A 17202-nucleotide genomic window follows, 5' to 3' on the forward strand; every position below is an offset into this window, starting at 1 on the left:
TAACCCTAACCCTGGCACTGGTGTGTTACCTCATTGAGGTGTTAAACTATTTCAGCGCTTAAAAAAGACTTCTTTAGAAAGCCATTAACAACACTGCACCATTCTCCTAATGAACATGCACTTTTCAGTTTTTTGTACACACAATGAAGGACTTATAACTAATGATGGCATAAACGTCTAAGTGAGCATTGACAGTAGTGCATACGCAAACAAATAAACAAATGCTCTCACATTGTTATTGGCTTTTTTTGAAAACATTGAGTGGTTTGTTTTTCCATTTTCTGTGTGGGTTTATTTTGCGTAATCTGTTTTCCTCCCATCTTCATGACAGCTGGAACTGCTCCTTCAGTTTAAACTTCCAGTGGAAGGAAAAATCATGCCTGCCATAATTTAGTGAATTTAACCGCATAAATTTATTTGACAATATGCAAAAGTCTTGGTGCTGTCTGACAGTTTGACAAATAATTGATATTAACATTCTGACACACAACAGCTTTGATATTAGGATGAGATAAATGTGAACAGCAGACCGAGTCTGGGAAACAAGGAAGAAACACTGCTGATAAGTTGGGTGTCCTGCAGTCACATATTTTTCAGGTTTTTCAAAGAATATTTATGGCTGAAACATGAAGAGAGCTTCAATTAAAATGCTAAAATTAAAACTACTGCTATTAGAGACAACTGTGAAAGTACTAATTACAAATTTAGAACAGTAAAGAGACTTCTGTGTTTTCTCATTTCATGTATTTGTTTTATTTCTTTTTTGCTTTTTAAAAGCAATACCACACAAACTGATATGGAAGTCAACTCCTCTTTTCCCTCACTCGAATATGTTTAAAACTGCTGCGACTGTCCAGCTGCAGCTTTAGTGTTTGTGTTCTTCGTCATCACCAAATGCTTCCTTCACCTTCATCAGGCAGTGCTTCTTGAAACCAGTAAACCCAAGACTGTGGTGTATTTAAAGGGCAGGACAGCTTTCAGCAACACATCTAATATCATCACACTGATTGGACTCAATGTTGTCTCACTCCTGCCTCCAATTAGCTCTTGGAGAAGTCATTAGGCTAGGGGTTCACATACTTTTTCAATCCTGCCTGTGAATGTTTACATGTTATGTTCAATAAAAACATGAAAACATATGTTTATGTAGTATTAGTTAAGCAGACTGGATATTTTCTATTGTTGGCTTGGATGAAGATCAGAGCACATTTTATGACCAATAAATGCAAACCATGAAATTCCAAAAGGTTCACAAATTTTCTCTTGCCATTGTATGTATGCAACATGTAAAAAGGGAAAGCTTTTCAAGAAAATGCTAAAGGTTCAAACCTGTCCCGGAAAACTCTCTGATGCCTCAATGCTCGTCTGAGCATCAATAGACCACGTAATCTAAGAAAGAGCATGTCATTGTCAAGAGAAACTGGAAAGTGGGATCTTTACCGTACATCAGACTGCATGTTGGCCACTTTATGAACTGAATTGAAACTGGATCTCCTGGTGTTATGATCAGATTTTTTTTTGTTTTCTTCAACATTTTTCTGTGTTGGCTCACTCTGGACCACTGTCCTGCATATTTTTAAACTCCCGAACTTTCTGTTGATTACCTGGATCAGGTGTGTTCAACCAATCAAGATCTGTAAGTTCAGGAATAGCTAGAAAACAAGCAGGACATTGGCCCCTAAGGATTTTCCTGTTTTGATTTATTTTACAAACATACTGAGGCTCAAAGTCTCACTTTTCTCCATCATCTTGTTCAGTGTGATATCACCCATCTAATTTTAGTTTTTTTAAATAAGAGGCCACAATCCAACCAGTAATGCTCACCTGTCGCTGACCCTGCAGTTTGAACTCCCAGTGCTTTCCCAAATAATTAAATGAAAATCAAATTTGCCTGCTATAATTTAGTGAATTGAGTCAAACAAATATATTTGACAGTATGCAAAAAAATCTTCCTGCTGTCTGACAGTTTGACAAATAAGTGATACTAATATTCTTATTCACAAAAGCTTTTACATTAGGAGGAGATAAAAATGAACAGCATGACTGAGCTGCAGACTGAGAATGGTAACGAGGAAGAAACACTGCTGACAAGGTAGGTGTCTTGCAGTTACATATTTTTTACTTACTGAACTTACTTTTGGGTGATTAGATAATTTGTATGGGAGAACTTAAATTACAATGCTAAAAATAAATCTGCTGCTACTAAAGTACTAAAAAAATGTATAAAAGAAAAAAAAAGAGACTGCTGTTTTCTCATTTCGTTTAGTTCGTTTTCTCTTTTTTTTCTGTATAAAAGCAATAGATAAACTGAAATGGAAGTCAACTCCTCTCTTCCCTCACTCGAGGACTGCTCCGAATCCCCAGTTGCGAATTCATTGGCCACGTCCTTCATCATCACCAGATGCTCCCTTCAGCTCCCAGTGTCCCTCCTCGTCCTCTACCTCGGTCACCAACGATGGCGGCAGCAGCGCTCCTTTGCAACAACAAGCCACTCTGACATCTTCACCTACCACTTAGCTGTCGTTGGACTGGTGTACATACTGGGGGTAGTCTTTTACTTCTTTGGCCTTTTAATTGATGTGTTAGCGGTGACACAGTTTGGTTACTATTTGTGGTGTGTTGGCCTCCCTTTAGAAATCTCCCTTCATATCTTAACTTGTGTAGACCGCTACCTGGCTGTTGTTCATCCTGTCATTTATCTGGGGTTAAGAGGCTCAGGGTGGGTCAGGATCAGAAACTTTGTTATTGGGTGTGTTTGGCTGCTGAGCTTTGTATGGACTCTTGTGGATATATTGTCAGACTCCACTGATTATTCGTTTATCCCATATTTCTTCTTTATGATTTTGTCCTTAGTTGTTGTGTCTTTTTGCAGCTTCTCTGTTCTCCGTGTTCTGGTTCGTCCAGGGCCAAGAGAAATGGGCAGAGACAACGCACGGGTTGACCAAAGAAAACAGAAGGCATTTTATACAATCTCAGCCATTCTGGGAGTGCTGTGGTTTTGTCTTTTTGTGTATTTTATTACCTTTACTTTGACAAACTCTCATGTTTTGAATTACACCGCTGAGTGTCTTGTGGTGATGGTGGTTCCTGGTGTAGCCTCCCCAGCAGTTTGGTTTTACCTTTGCTCTTCCTACAAAGATCAAGGAAAATGCTCTGTTGCCAGCAATGAGAAAATGGATGCATTGCTGCATTGCATGTGAGGATTGAATTGTGTCATGATCATTAGTCAAAATTAAAACTTTTAATAGGAAATTATGCTAGTTGTGGCACTGAAATTAGAATTTGGTGTCATCTTTCATCTTATTTACGATTCAAAGTGATTTCATTTGTTATGAAATTATGCACAGATTTGGTTTAGTCTTAAAATTGTTTTTTTTTTTCTCAAAAGAATAATTGTTCTTACATGGAATATATAACCAGTTTCCAAAATGTAGTTTTTCAATCCACACACCCAATGATTTTGCTTAGTATGCATTAGTATGTAGGATGTCCCAATCTCGTTTCTGAGCAAAGGTTTAAAGTTTAAGGTTCTCAATCTGGGGTTCCTGCCTATATGATAATCAATTCAAATTCAAAACAGTCCTTTTTATTTAGCACAAAAGCACAACAAAAATCGTCTTAAAGCACTTTACATGGAATTAAGGAGAATAATTTTCTTTTGATTAAATTCAGAGGTTTTTGGTGTCACCATCACACATGCACACACACACACACACACACGAAAGACCAATTTTTTATTTAAGTGTAAATTAATTTTAATTTAAGTGTAAAAAAATACCTGTAAAGATAAGATGTTTACATGTTTTCATCCTAGAGGAACTGCTGGAGTATGTTTGTATTATAGAGTAGAAATGTGTACTGGGGCTCCTGGTTGGTTTAACATGACTGGTCTCTTTGAATAATTTATCAATGTTATCTATTTGTTACTAAATTCATATTCTTATGTACATTTCACTTAAAACTATGCAGATATTAAATGGGACACATTTGTTACAGTATGTTTTCTATAAGTATTTTCACCTTGTGCACAAAACATAAATACTCTTCAACATTCAATTAAATGTCTTCTCTAACTGATTTTATATTTATAATGTTGGGTTGGTAAGTAGTAGTTCGTTGTTGTAGCTTTATGATGTGAAAGCAGTTTATATAACACACAGTTAGGAATGAGCCGTGTTCATTTTTCAATAAAATGTCTTACAAAATCATCTTTAATTTGTTTAATTATTTTGCATTAAATATATTGTTAGATAGATTGAAAGTTGAGAAACAGACAGGAAACATGGGTAAAGAGAAAGGGAGGCACTCAACAAGCATGGTTGTAAATATTGTGCATAGTACTGAAGATCTAAGGTTGACTTGACATTTTCTCTTGCGTTCTTTCATTGTTTTGGGCATTAGGTTTAGTCGCTGTCTTTGTTTGGGTATTATCATAGTGAGCACCTTCCTGTGTTTGTTGTTTTGTGTCTTATATTGTATATTACGTTCCTACTTCTTAGTTTGGAGGTGTAACAGTGTAATCAGCATTTCACTGTTTTTGTACTGGAGCCAATTTATTTATCTATTTCTACAGTTTGCAGTGGTTCTTAATCTAGGGCTTTGGGCCCTCTAAATGGTCAATACCATCATCTGAGTGCTTGTTAGATGAGAATAGTAGAATAAAGGAAAAGGAAAAAAAAAAAAAAAAACAAGATACACAAATCTTTTTTCTGTTTATGGAATTTCTTTGGAGTCCAGTCTTTGTTAGTGTGAAATATGTGAACAGTTACAGTAACAAAAATATGTGATCAGTTTACAGGGGAATATCTCTTTCTATAAGCATCAACTAATAGATGCCCAAAATACAGCCTACTATGCTGTCTGGTACATGTGATCTGCTTAGGACATCTCATTTGTCCTCGACGTCTTTTACAGTGTAAATGCAAGATTTATTCATTTATAGTTAAAAAATAAGCTTCTAAAAAGCAAAAATTACTATTAGGAATGTACAAATTTTCTGTTTTATACACACACACACACACACACACACACACACACACACACACACACACACACACACACATATATATATATATATATATATATATATATATATATATATATATATATATATATCTGTAATTGTGGGTTCAAACTAATGAAGGCACGTGAAACTGTATATATCCTGGGGTAGACAAGGGCTGATATTTAAGTGTTAATACTGCTGAAGTAGTTTGTAGGTAGCCTGTTTACCGTGTCTTTCACATTTATTTTCTAATTTACTGGAGCTACAAATTGCACTTTGAATTAGTATAACTCTTTGACTGGAGCATGTGCTCTGTCCTCCCTGCGGTAGATTAATGTGAAAATCCAATCTGCCTGCACATAAATTAGTTATAGAGTCGCAAACATTAGTTTGACACTATGCAAAACGTCCGGCTTCTGTCTGACACAAAGACAAATAAGACCATTGATTATTAAGTTTCTTACACACAGAAGTGAGAGACAATGAGGGAGAAACACTGCTCACAAGGTGAGTGTCCTTCAATTGCAAAATATTTATATTTATACTTTTCCATTAGTCATCAGCGCATTGAAATAAAAAAAGAACAAACGACCAGGCATGCTGTAGTTTTAAACTAAAAACCATTTTCTGAGTTGTTCTGCTTACAACCAACAGCACCTATACTGTACATGCAGTGAATAATTACAATTGCTTTACATTTTTATAATGTGATTGGTAATTTCTTTTTAATGAACTTGGAAAGCAAAGCAAGATAAAACAATTTTTATGGTTGTAAATCACAATGAGGAAGTAAATAATCCTGATAGCATTATTGAAATGACTATCTAACAGATTTCAAAAAATAAAAAGGGGGTAAATTATTATTAGCAAGATTTTCTCTTTACCATATCTCATTTATATAATTTATGTCTTTTCTTTTCAGCAATACCACCCAAACTGACATGGCAGACAACTCGTCTTCTCTCGCCCTCAGCTATTATCAAAACTGCTCCAGCTCTTCAGCCACAGTTTTAATGGCCAGTTCCTTCATTTTCGCTAAATGTTTCCTACTCCTCCCTCTCTCCCTCTTCGTCCTCTACCTCGGTCACAAGCGATGGAGGCAGCAGCGCTCCTTTGCAACGACAAGCCACTCTGACATCTTCACCTACCACTCAGCTGCTTTAGGGCTGATTTACACATTGGGGGTCATCTTTAACTTAGGTGGATTATTCTTTGGTCTGATGGAGATGTTAAAGGTGGGGTCTTATTTGTGTGTGGCTGTTCTTCCTGGAGAGACCTTCTTTAACATCTTAACTTGTGTAGAGCGTTACCTGGCCGTTGTTCACCCTGTTGTTTACTTAAGGTCTAGACAGCCAGCTGGGGTCAGACTCAGAAACATCAGCATCGGGTGTGTTTGGCTGCTGTATTTTGGATGGATGGCTGTGGAAGATTCATACTCCACTGATTTTCCCTATATCCTATATTTCTGCTTTTTGAGCTCATCCTTAGTTGTCGTGTCTTTCTGCAGCCTCTCAATTCTCCATGTTCTGATTCGTCCAGGACCAGGAGAGATGGCCAGAGACAGGCCACGGGTTGACCGAGCAAAGCAAAAGGCATTTTACACCGTTACAGCTATACTGGGAGTGCTGTTGTTCTCTTTTTGGGGGTATCTTGTTAGTATTGCTCTGGTTAACTCACATGTGTTAATATACACTGATGAGTGTCTTGTGCTGATGTTTGGATACTGGTGTAGCCTTCCCAGCAGTTTAGTTTTACCTGCTCTTTTTCTCCAGAGATCAAGGAAAAATGTTTTGTTGTCGACAATGAATAAAGACCACCACTGAGACGAAATACTAGAGGATGTAATTTAATTCATAACCTTACTTAATACTCAATTTACCTGCTTTCTCTCTCATTTAATTTTTTTAATAAAGCACCAAAGTTATAAATCATCCAAACAGACAATATATCAAAGCACTGATCTTGTGATAGAGACAGAGACATACTGTAGTTCCTCAATGCATCCAGTCTGAGACAAGAGATTTTTACCAATGTCTTCTGGTTTATATGTGAAAAGAGAACTTCAGTGAGTTGAGTTGGTAAATCTTTAAAGTATAAAATATTTAAAATATTAATTAAACATTTAACATCTGGACCAACGGACGTTTGAGTACAAATATGTGTTGGGGACAAATTCAAATGTATAAAGTAACTTTTTCCTTCAGGAGAACATATCTGCCTTTTCTCACTCTGTTATTGTTGACTTCCTATTTTTATGTACTTTCACTTAACACTAACAAGATTTTAAAATGGGACACATTAATTCCAGTCTGGTTTTGTGTGTTGATAGAGTAATTTCTAGTCACAGAATATGGATATGTTTTGCATCCACAATGCTACTTAACTACAAGTGAAGTATTTTCACCTACTTGTACAAAATATATAAATATTTCTTAATCTTCAATAAAACATCTTTTGTAACTGACTTGTTGTTTTTTTCAGTTTTCATGTTGCAAAACATGTGAATATGCCAAGGTAAAATATGTATTTAATCAAAGTCCAGTAAAGATAATTTAATCTCTTTCGTAAACAGATCTGAAAAGTAAAATGTCAGAGTTTTACATCTGTTCATAAATGCAGAATACATTTGTAAATTTGAGGCAACTTTTTGTGTGTATAACATGATCCACACAGGTCAGGTGATTTGCACCAAATGCATCTAAACAAGTGTTTAAATAGATGTAAGATTTCTGCACACAGAATAACATAACAATAATAATAATTTTATATGTAGATTTATGAGAACACACTTTTGACCATTATGCGACACACACAAATAAACTGTTGTATTTGTAAACCACAGAATAAGCATTTGTGGAATTTTATCACCATATTGATAGAATATATGCTAAAGGATAATTCACATCAATACACATGTATAAAATAACACCCAACTTACATGAATGCTGTCTCCCACCACATACCACTCTACTCATCAAGACACCAAACAAAATACACCACAATTTAAGAGCCAGGCATCCGTTCAGAGAGGGGCCTGGCCAAAAAGCTGCCCCCTTTGTACACTTCCTTGGCAAGTTGTTGGTTCCTTTTATTTAGGACAGCCAACCAGTGTGTACCAATTAGATTTAAATGGGCCAATTGGTAAAGGCACAGTACCCAGAAAGAAGAAAATGTAAAATGTACTAAAGTAAAGATGTTTACACAACTAAACTATCAGTTCTCATTCTGCATTAAATGATCATGTTGGACATTTATGTTATCTTGCTGTGTAAAGTGCATATTTAGGTGCTTTTGCATAATAAAAGGGCTAATTGTGAATTTAAAAATTATGGTTATAATGTGTTTAAATAATTTCAATACAAACCAAAAAAAACCTAATCATCTACTGAAATCGCTTTAAGAAACACACCAGAATATTGTAAAAGTCAAATTGGTCACGATAGAGAATACAGAGTCACAGAAAAAAATTTGTTTGTTGGACACCATGCAAAACCTCCAAAGTCCTGATGCTGTTGAAAACTCTGACCAGCTGTATCAGTAATAACCTTCCACAGAGAAGCATTAATCAGATCCTTCTGAGACAGAATGACTGAGACGGAGATTGAGAAGAAACAAACACTGTTGATAAGGTGGGTGTCTAATATTTTTTACAATTTTATTATATTACATCATGTTTTTGAGTTAACATATCAAATGCAAACTTTTCATTGGATATCAACATTTTTACCGATCATTGACTTAATGTCCAACCATGTTGTTCTTTTGCTAAAACTCTAAATTGATCAAGTTTAGTCTATTTTCTTAGTTCTTAGTTTTTCTTAGTTCTTAGTTTTTCTTTTATGGACTATTTTCCAAGTTTTTTGACGCTGAAAGTGTTTTGAATTAAAATGTTTCATCCTTTCTTTTAACTTTTCTCCAGAAAAGCACTACCACACCAACTGACATGGCAGTCAACTCCACGTCTTTTCTCAGTACTTTTCACCGTTGCCACAAATCTGAAGTTGGAGTTTCCGTCGTCACGACTTTCTTTGTCAACAAATTTGTCTTATTCCCCCTCTACCTCCTCGTCCTCTACCTCGGTCACCAACGATGGAAGCAGCAGCGCTCCTTTGTGAAAATAAGTCACTCTGCCATCTTCCTTAAAATCCTGGCTCAAAATTTCATCTCATAAGATCTTACAAAGCATTTCAAAGATCATTTACATCAAACCGCTGTCTGTACTCACAGAGACTATGATGTCTATTTGTCACTGTTTGTTTGCATGTTATTTGAATCTTCTCTGGTTAAAACAATGACATTCATGGATAACACTTAATTGTAATATTTCAAGCTTATATGAAAAAAAAAAACATAGACTTAACATAGACTAAATGTATAATTTATTAAAATGCTCTTCAGAAAACAAAATCAATCACTTGTTAGTTTGACACTATGCAAAACAAACAAAAAAACTGTCCTGCTGACATCAGTACCTCGGACAATGATAACCTTATACACAGAGAAAATAATCAGAGCTCATGAACAGCAGACAGCGTTTGGAGATTATGGAGAATCAAACTCTACTGCCCATGAGGTGGGTGTCCTTTAATTCTTTTTCCAGTAAATATATAAATACTAATGTTTTAGTGGATTTTACTATATGAAATGTCAGTAATATGTTGCAAAACACTTTTACAGAGAGGAGGAATGCATAAGAAATAATTACATATAGTGTAAACAGCAACAGATTGTTATCACATTTGTTTGCAGTGCTGTTGATAATTACTTTTTCACAGCTTACTATGTAAGACGAAAACCTATATAGATTTATCTGGATATAGATTATTATTATAGATAATATAGATTTAGAAGATTAAAAGTCAACCTGAAAAAAAACATGAAGAAAAAAATGGGAAATGAACAAATATAGGCTTAAATTAAAAAAGGGAAAATAAATGAAGAAAGAAAACTTTTTTTTTCACAGTGTTTTCTAATTTAATTTATTATTGTTCTTCCCTTTTTTTCCCTTTTCTCTTTAAAACCAGTTTCACACACACCAATATGGAGATCAACTCTACGTTTTCCCTCAGTAATTTTAATTACTGCATGGTTTCTAAAGTTGGAGTTTCCATCTTAAATGCTTTCATAGCCACCAGACTTGTCATTATTTTCCCTCTCTCCCTCCTCGTCCTCTACCTCGGTCACCAACGATGGAGGCAGCAGCGCTCCTTTGCAACAACAAGCCACTCTGACATCTTCACCTACCAAACGGCTGCTGTGGAGTTGATCTGTGTGCTGGGGACAGGTTTTTGGTTTTGTGGACAATACTCTGATGTCTCAGAGTTGGTGACAGTGGGAAGTTATTTATGTGCTGTTGTTATCCCCGGAGAGACCTCTTTTCATATCTTAACCTGTGTAGAGCGCTACCTGGCTGTTGTTCATCCTGTCATCTACCTGGGGCTTAGACAGTCAGGGGGGGTCAGGATCAGAAACATCAGCATCGGATGTGTTTGGTTGTTTTGCCTTGGATGGATTGGTGTAACAGTTTTGTTCTACCCTGATCCTCCTTATATCCCATATTTCTTCATTTTATTCTCCTCTTTAGTTATTGTATCTTTCTGCAGCCTCTCTGTTCTCTGTGTTCTGATTCGTCCAGGGCCAGGGGAAATGGGTGGGGACAGGGCTCGGGTTGACCAATCAAAGCAGAGGGCTTTTCACACCATCATGGCTATAACAGGAGTGCTGTGGGTGTATTTTTTTGGGTTTCTGGTTAGTGTTGCTGTGTTGAACTTTCGTGTGCTGAGTTTTGTTGGCGAGTGTGTTGTGATGCTGTTTGGAAACTTTGTTACACTGCCCAGCAGTTTAGTTTTACCACTGCTGTTTCTACACAGAGCAGGAAAACTGCTCTGTTGTCACAGCAGCAAGAAGTAAAATGGAACATTGCCTTGGTTTTTATTAGCTAGGAATGGGAACTCTAACAATTAATTTGGCCTTACACTAAGTAGGAGCACAGAGAAATTTGGTATCAGTGAATAAAACTAAAGAGAGAAAGATTTATCATTCATTCATCAGTAGGTTCTACAGTATATTTGTACAGTATAATTCATCACCTATACAACGAAGGATTTTGGAATATAGTAGAACTGAATTGTCTATCTTGGCTTCACCAGATTGTCACTGAAAGTTCCACTCATTCGCAAAAATATCTATGTTACACTGTGGGATGAAAATAAGTTTCACAATCCAATGTTACTACAACAAAATGTTTAAAATCATCATTTATATTTACTGTAGATTATAAAGGAGTAAGTTTATCTGTTCTGCGATTTGAACAATTTTTTATTTAAAGAAGTAATGTCTATATAAGTCTGTTGTTTCTAAGTTGACCTTGACTTTGTTTATTGGAAAGCTGTATACTGTAGATTTATGTTATTGTGCTGTATCAAGTGCATATTAGGTGCATATGCATAATAAAAGGGCTAATTGTGAATTTAAAATTTATGGTTATAATGTCAATGTCATTTTAATACAAACCAAAAAAATTAATCTGCTACTTAAATCCTTTAAAAAAAAAACACCAGCATATTGTAAAAGTCAAATTGGTCACAATAAAGAAAATAATTTTTTTGTTGGACACTATGCAAAACCTCCAAAGTCCTGATGCTGTTGAAAACTCTGACCAGCTGCATCAGTAATAACCTTCTACAGTAAAGCATTAATCAGATCCTCCTGGGACAGACTGACTGAGGCGGATATTGAGGAGAAACAAACACGGATTAGGTGGGTATCCATTAATTTTTACAATTTTATTATATTACATCATGTTTTTGAGTTAACATATCAAATGCAAACTTTTCAATGGATATCAACATTTTCCACCGATCATTGACTTAATGTCCAACCATGTTGTGATAAAACTCTAAATTGATCAGGTTTAGTCTACTTTCTTAGTTTTATTGTTTTTGTCTTATGGACTATTTTGTGTTTCTAATTAAAATATTTGATCCTTTTATTTTTACTTTTCTCCATAAAGGCACTACCAAACCAATTGATGAGACAGTCAACTCCACTTCTTTCCTCAGTACTTTTCACCGCTGTTATGATTCTGAAGTTGGAATTTACATAATCGCCGCTTTCTCTGCCACTAAATTCATCTTCTTCCCTCTCTTCTTCTTCATCGTCTACCTTGGTCACCAACAATGGAGGCAGCAGCGCTCCTTTGCAACAATAAGCCACTCTGACATCTTCACCTACCACTTGGCTGCTGTGGAGTTAATCTATGTGTTGGGGGTAACTTTTTACTTTTGTGGTATATCTTCTGGTTTCCCAAAAGTGGTGACAGTAACAAATTATTTATGTTCTGTAGTTTTCCCTGGAGAGACCTCTTTTCACATCTTTACTTGTGTAGAGCGCTACCTGGCTGTTGTTCACCCTGTTATCTACCAGAGGCTGAGACAGTCAGGGGGGGTCAGGATCAGAAACATCATCATCGGGTGTGTTTGGCTGTTGTGCTTTGCATGGATGGGTGTAAAAGCTTTGTTCTACCCTGAACCTCTTTATATCCTGTATTTCTGCATTTTAGTCTTCCCCTTAATCATTGTGTCGTTTTGCAGCCTTTCTGTTCTCTGTGTTCTGATTCGTCCAGGACCAGGGGAAAAGCGTGGGGTCAGGGCTCGTATCGCGTTGACCAATCAAAGCAGAGGGCTTTCCACACTATTGCAGCTATACTTGGAGTGCTGTGGTTGTATTTTGTTGGGTATCTTGTTAGTGGTGCTTTCTACAACTCACGTGTGCTTCATTATATTGGTGAATTTGTGATTATGACACTTGGAAACTTTGTTATGCTGCCCAGCTGTTTAATTTTACCTCTGCTGTTTCTCCACAGAGCAGGAAAACTGCTCTGTTGTCATGGCAGCATTAGGTAAAGATGATCATTGCTTTGAATAAAATTTTACAATATATTTTATACATGTAAAGTTCAAGTTTTCCAACACCCTGTAGAATTACCTGATTCATGCAGCATTGTTCCTATTGCTAACTAAGAGAAAGATCTAAAGTCTATCTTTGAACAATTAATTATAACCTGGGACATTGTTAATTTAGATGTGTTGAGAAAGGACAGTCTCACTATCTACTGGCAAGGAAAATTTAATATTTTAAGTCCATCTACAAATTCACATGCAATCCCCATACAACCTGACAGAACTTGACCAAATTCCAGATGTTGATGCTAATTGAGACCTTTCCACACAGACCTCATTCTATAATTGAAGCCAAAGGCCGGGATTGATTTATATTGCCAATAAAAGCATGAAACATTGAAGGAGATGAATACTTTTATAGGCACTGTTTGTATATGTGGGTGTCATCTGTGTAGCAATTGAGTGTTTTCCAATAATATTCTGTAGTGGATATATGTATAACTGAAAAGTATCTGTATGACCACAGAAGTTTGTTGAACAAAATAATTATCTTCTGCGGGTGTTTCAAGACTCATCAGTATCATCAATAAATTTTAATTTATCTGACAAATGAGTTTTAAACCAGCCTTATTCTGTTCCTTAAACCCATATGATTTTGATTGATACTGTAGAAGTGAATAATTTACATTTACATCAAACCATTGTCTGTACATACAGAGACTCATGTCTATTTGTCACCGTTTGTTTGCATGTTATTTGAATCCACTCCAGTAAAAGCAATGACATTAATGGATAACAGTTATAATCTTAATAATTGGAGCTTAAATTAAACAAAAAACAACTGAACATAGATTAAATGTATGATTTAGTCTATGACACAAACAAGAGTCACAAATTTAGACTGATATTAAAATACTCTACAGAAAAAAAAATCAATCGCTTGTTAGTTTGACACTATGCAAAACATACAAAAAAACAAAAAACAGTCCAGCTGACATCAGTTGCTCAGACAAGGGGTGTCAATAATACCTTTATTCACAGAGGCAATAATCAGAGCTCATGAACAGCAGACAGCGTTTGGAGATCAAGGAGAATCAAACTCTGGCCATGAGGTGGGTGTCCTTTAATTCTTTTTCCAGTAAATATATAAATTTGTTAAAATGTTTTAGTGGATTTTACTACATGAAATGTCAGTAATATGTTGTAAAACACTTTTACAGAGAGTAGGAATGTATAAGAAATAATTACATATAGTGTTATCAGCAAAAACAGGACATGAGGTTGGCTGGTGTGAGGGTAGAAGACGCCCATGATAGAGTAAGTTGTAAAAAAAAATTATTCGCTGTGGTGACCCTTGATGTTGTATAGGACCATCACCTATACAACAGGTTTGAAGAAGTAATGTCTATATCAGTCTGTCGTTTCTAAGTTGAGCTTGACTTCATTTATTGGAAAGCTGTATATTTTAGGTAAAAATGCATTTTATGCATTTATTAAATTAGTGCTAATTTATTCCTTGATTAATTAAGTTTCTAATGACTTGAGGTCTGGGCTCTAACTGGGACACTTCAAAAAGCAGATTTTGTGTCCCTTATACCTACTGTGGTTACAATTTACACAATAAATAATGAAACTGTTGAACCCTAGTTTTATCAGTTCACAAAGAATTTTTCCAGTAGCACTGTGGAGTTCAATGTTTTCAGTTTTTTTTTTAATTTTTATTTTAGAAGAGGCATTCAGAATTTAAAAAACTTTATCAAAGCCAATGCTCAAGGTTGTATTTGCTGTTGAATGACCTCAATAGAGCCATTCACAAAGACGTTCGAAGAATTTGGCTGAGCTGGAGCAGTTCTGTGAGGAAGAAAGGGCCAAAGTTCCCACTGAGGGGTCTAATCCACAGCTATATAAGTTATTGCTTCAGGTTATTGGTCCCAAAGGAGGTTCACTCATTAAAACACTCTTTCATCTACTCTTTCCACAATGACTTTCGATGTTTTATAGATATGTTTAATAAAGGCTTTAAAGACCATGACTATTATGCAGCCTTTTCTTTTATTAAATTAAATCATCGTTCTAAAACTACATTTTGTATTTACTTTGGTTTTGTAACATTAAAATTTATTTCAAGATCTGAATGAGTTTCATATATGATATGCAAATAGAAGATATTCAAATGAATAAAACATCTGGTGAAAAAACATACTCACAGCACTTTAAGAGTCATCAGAGCTCTAAACCACATTGGAGTGGAAACCAAAGAGGACGATAGGCATCGAAAGAAAACTCTTAATGTGTTCAGATACCTTAAGCAAGCCTTTAACAGGTCAGTGTGCTGATCAAGAAAGACAGCAGAATAATATGAGAGTTAGGGCCGGTGTGTCCGAGAAAGTCAAAGGATTTTAAAAGGAGAAACTTTACAATTGGAACAGAAAGCCCAAATATTTAATGCATTGTGGGTGAACAGTATCACTGGTTCATATAAAGAAAACTTGAATCTGTTATATTCAATCATATCGTTTCAGTTCACTTTATTATCTGTGTTTCTAGTTTATGTCATCTGTTCAGTTTTATAATTCTCCCACACATCTTTTAAGTTGCATTTTGTGCTTATGCAACAGTTGTAAATTAGGTCCCAGATCTCCACTGGTGAGGCTGATTAACAACTGGACCTGTTGTCAAACCTGTGAAAGAATAATGTGAAATTCAAATTTATCTACTACCATGATTAAGAGTCACAGAAAAACATTAATTTGTTTGACAGTATGCAAAGAACAAAACTAAAAAAAACCCACAGTCGAACTCCTGTTTGACACCCAGATAAACGGGTTCCAATGATGTGCTTACACTGAGCAGCACTAATATCTGTTAGGATAAGACACTTAGAAACAGAAGACTGACATTAGAGACTCCGGCAGACAAGGTGGGTGTGTTTTAATTATTTAAGTTTTACAAAATAGATATTCAATGAGGATGGGAATTTTACCTAAACCATTGACTTATAATGGGGTAACCATCTTAGGATGGGGAGTCCACTGTGTTGTAATTTTTTACAGTTGACATTGTCACAAAGCAGCTTTACACAAGCTAAAAAAACTATGGAATTATATGAAAAAACATTTACAGTGTCTATAAAAAGCATTGTTTATTTGTCACTGTTTCTTTGCATGTTATTCTAAACCTACAGTATCAAATAAAGGCAATGACAGTTATGCATAACTCTCTTAATTTTAATATTTGGAGCTAATATTTAAAAGAAAAGTAGACTGAAATACGAGAATACTAGAATTTATAAAGACAATGTGAAAGTGTAATTTGCCTGCTATGATATAGACATTATGAAAAACAAACAGTCCTGCTGATGTCAGAAACTCGGACAGAGATGTCAATAACAACCTTATACACAGAGGCAATAATCAGATCTCATGAACAGCCGACTGAGTTTGGAGATTTAAAAAAAAGTCTGCTGATGGGTGGGTGTCCCTAATCATGTAAAGTTTTTCCAGTAAATGTTTTAGATGTATTCCTTTACCTGTTCAGTGCTTTTTCACAACTTGCTGTGTATAACAAAAACCAATAGAGCTTTTTTTTATGACTGAAACGTGAAGAATAACAACTGTGAAATAAACAACTACAGACTTAAATTATAAAAAGGGAAAATATATAAAACAATACGTAGCTATAAACGCTTTCACTGTGTTTTCTAATTCAATTTTTTTTTTGTTCTTCTCTTTTTTTCTGTTTCTCTTTAAAACCAGTTTGGCACAAACCAATATGGAGATCAACTCCACTTTTTCCCACAGTAGGGGAGAACGGGGTTGGTTGTCACATGGGTTGGTTGTCACATTGATTATAACTCGGTCGCTAGGGGGCGCTGTTAAAAACTTTTACCGCCAGATTTTCAGGAATTTGGGTCAAAGATCACCTACTATGACTTTTCTGCATTAACACACTTTATACTGAGGTGAGAAAACTTTTAGTTTTTTTCATGGGAAAATGGACATTTTTTACAATGTGAAAATTTTCATATAGTTTATAAGAAAATAAGTTCATAAAAAAATAATAATTACCAGTTAAAAGCCTGAAGTGTTAGCTATATTTTACATAGTTTTTTTCTATGCTACGCTAAAAAATGTAGCTGCTAGCTTTGATGTTAGCTAAAAAGTCCAGTTGGGGATGCTTGTCACATTCTCTTCGGGGTTGGTTGTCACATGTGACAACCAACCCCTTCATTTAAATAGACATGCATGGTGTGACCTACCAGACCCTTTTTGTTCTTTTTAAATAGAAAAATGGGCA

Source organism: Anabas testudineus, chromosome 18 (genome assembly GCF_900324465.2).
Source record: "Anabas testudineus chromosome 18, fAnaTes1.2, whole genome shotgun sequence".
Taxonomy (NCBI): domain Eukaryota; kingdom Metazoa; phylum Chordata; class Actinopteri; order Anabantiformes; family Anabantidae; genus Anabas; species Anabas testudineus.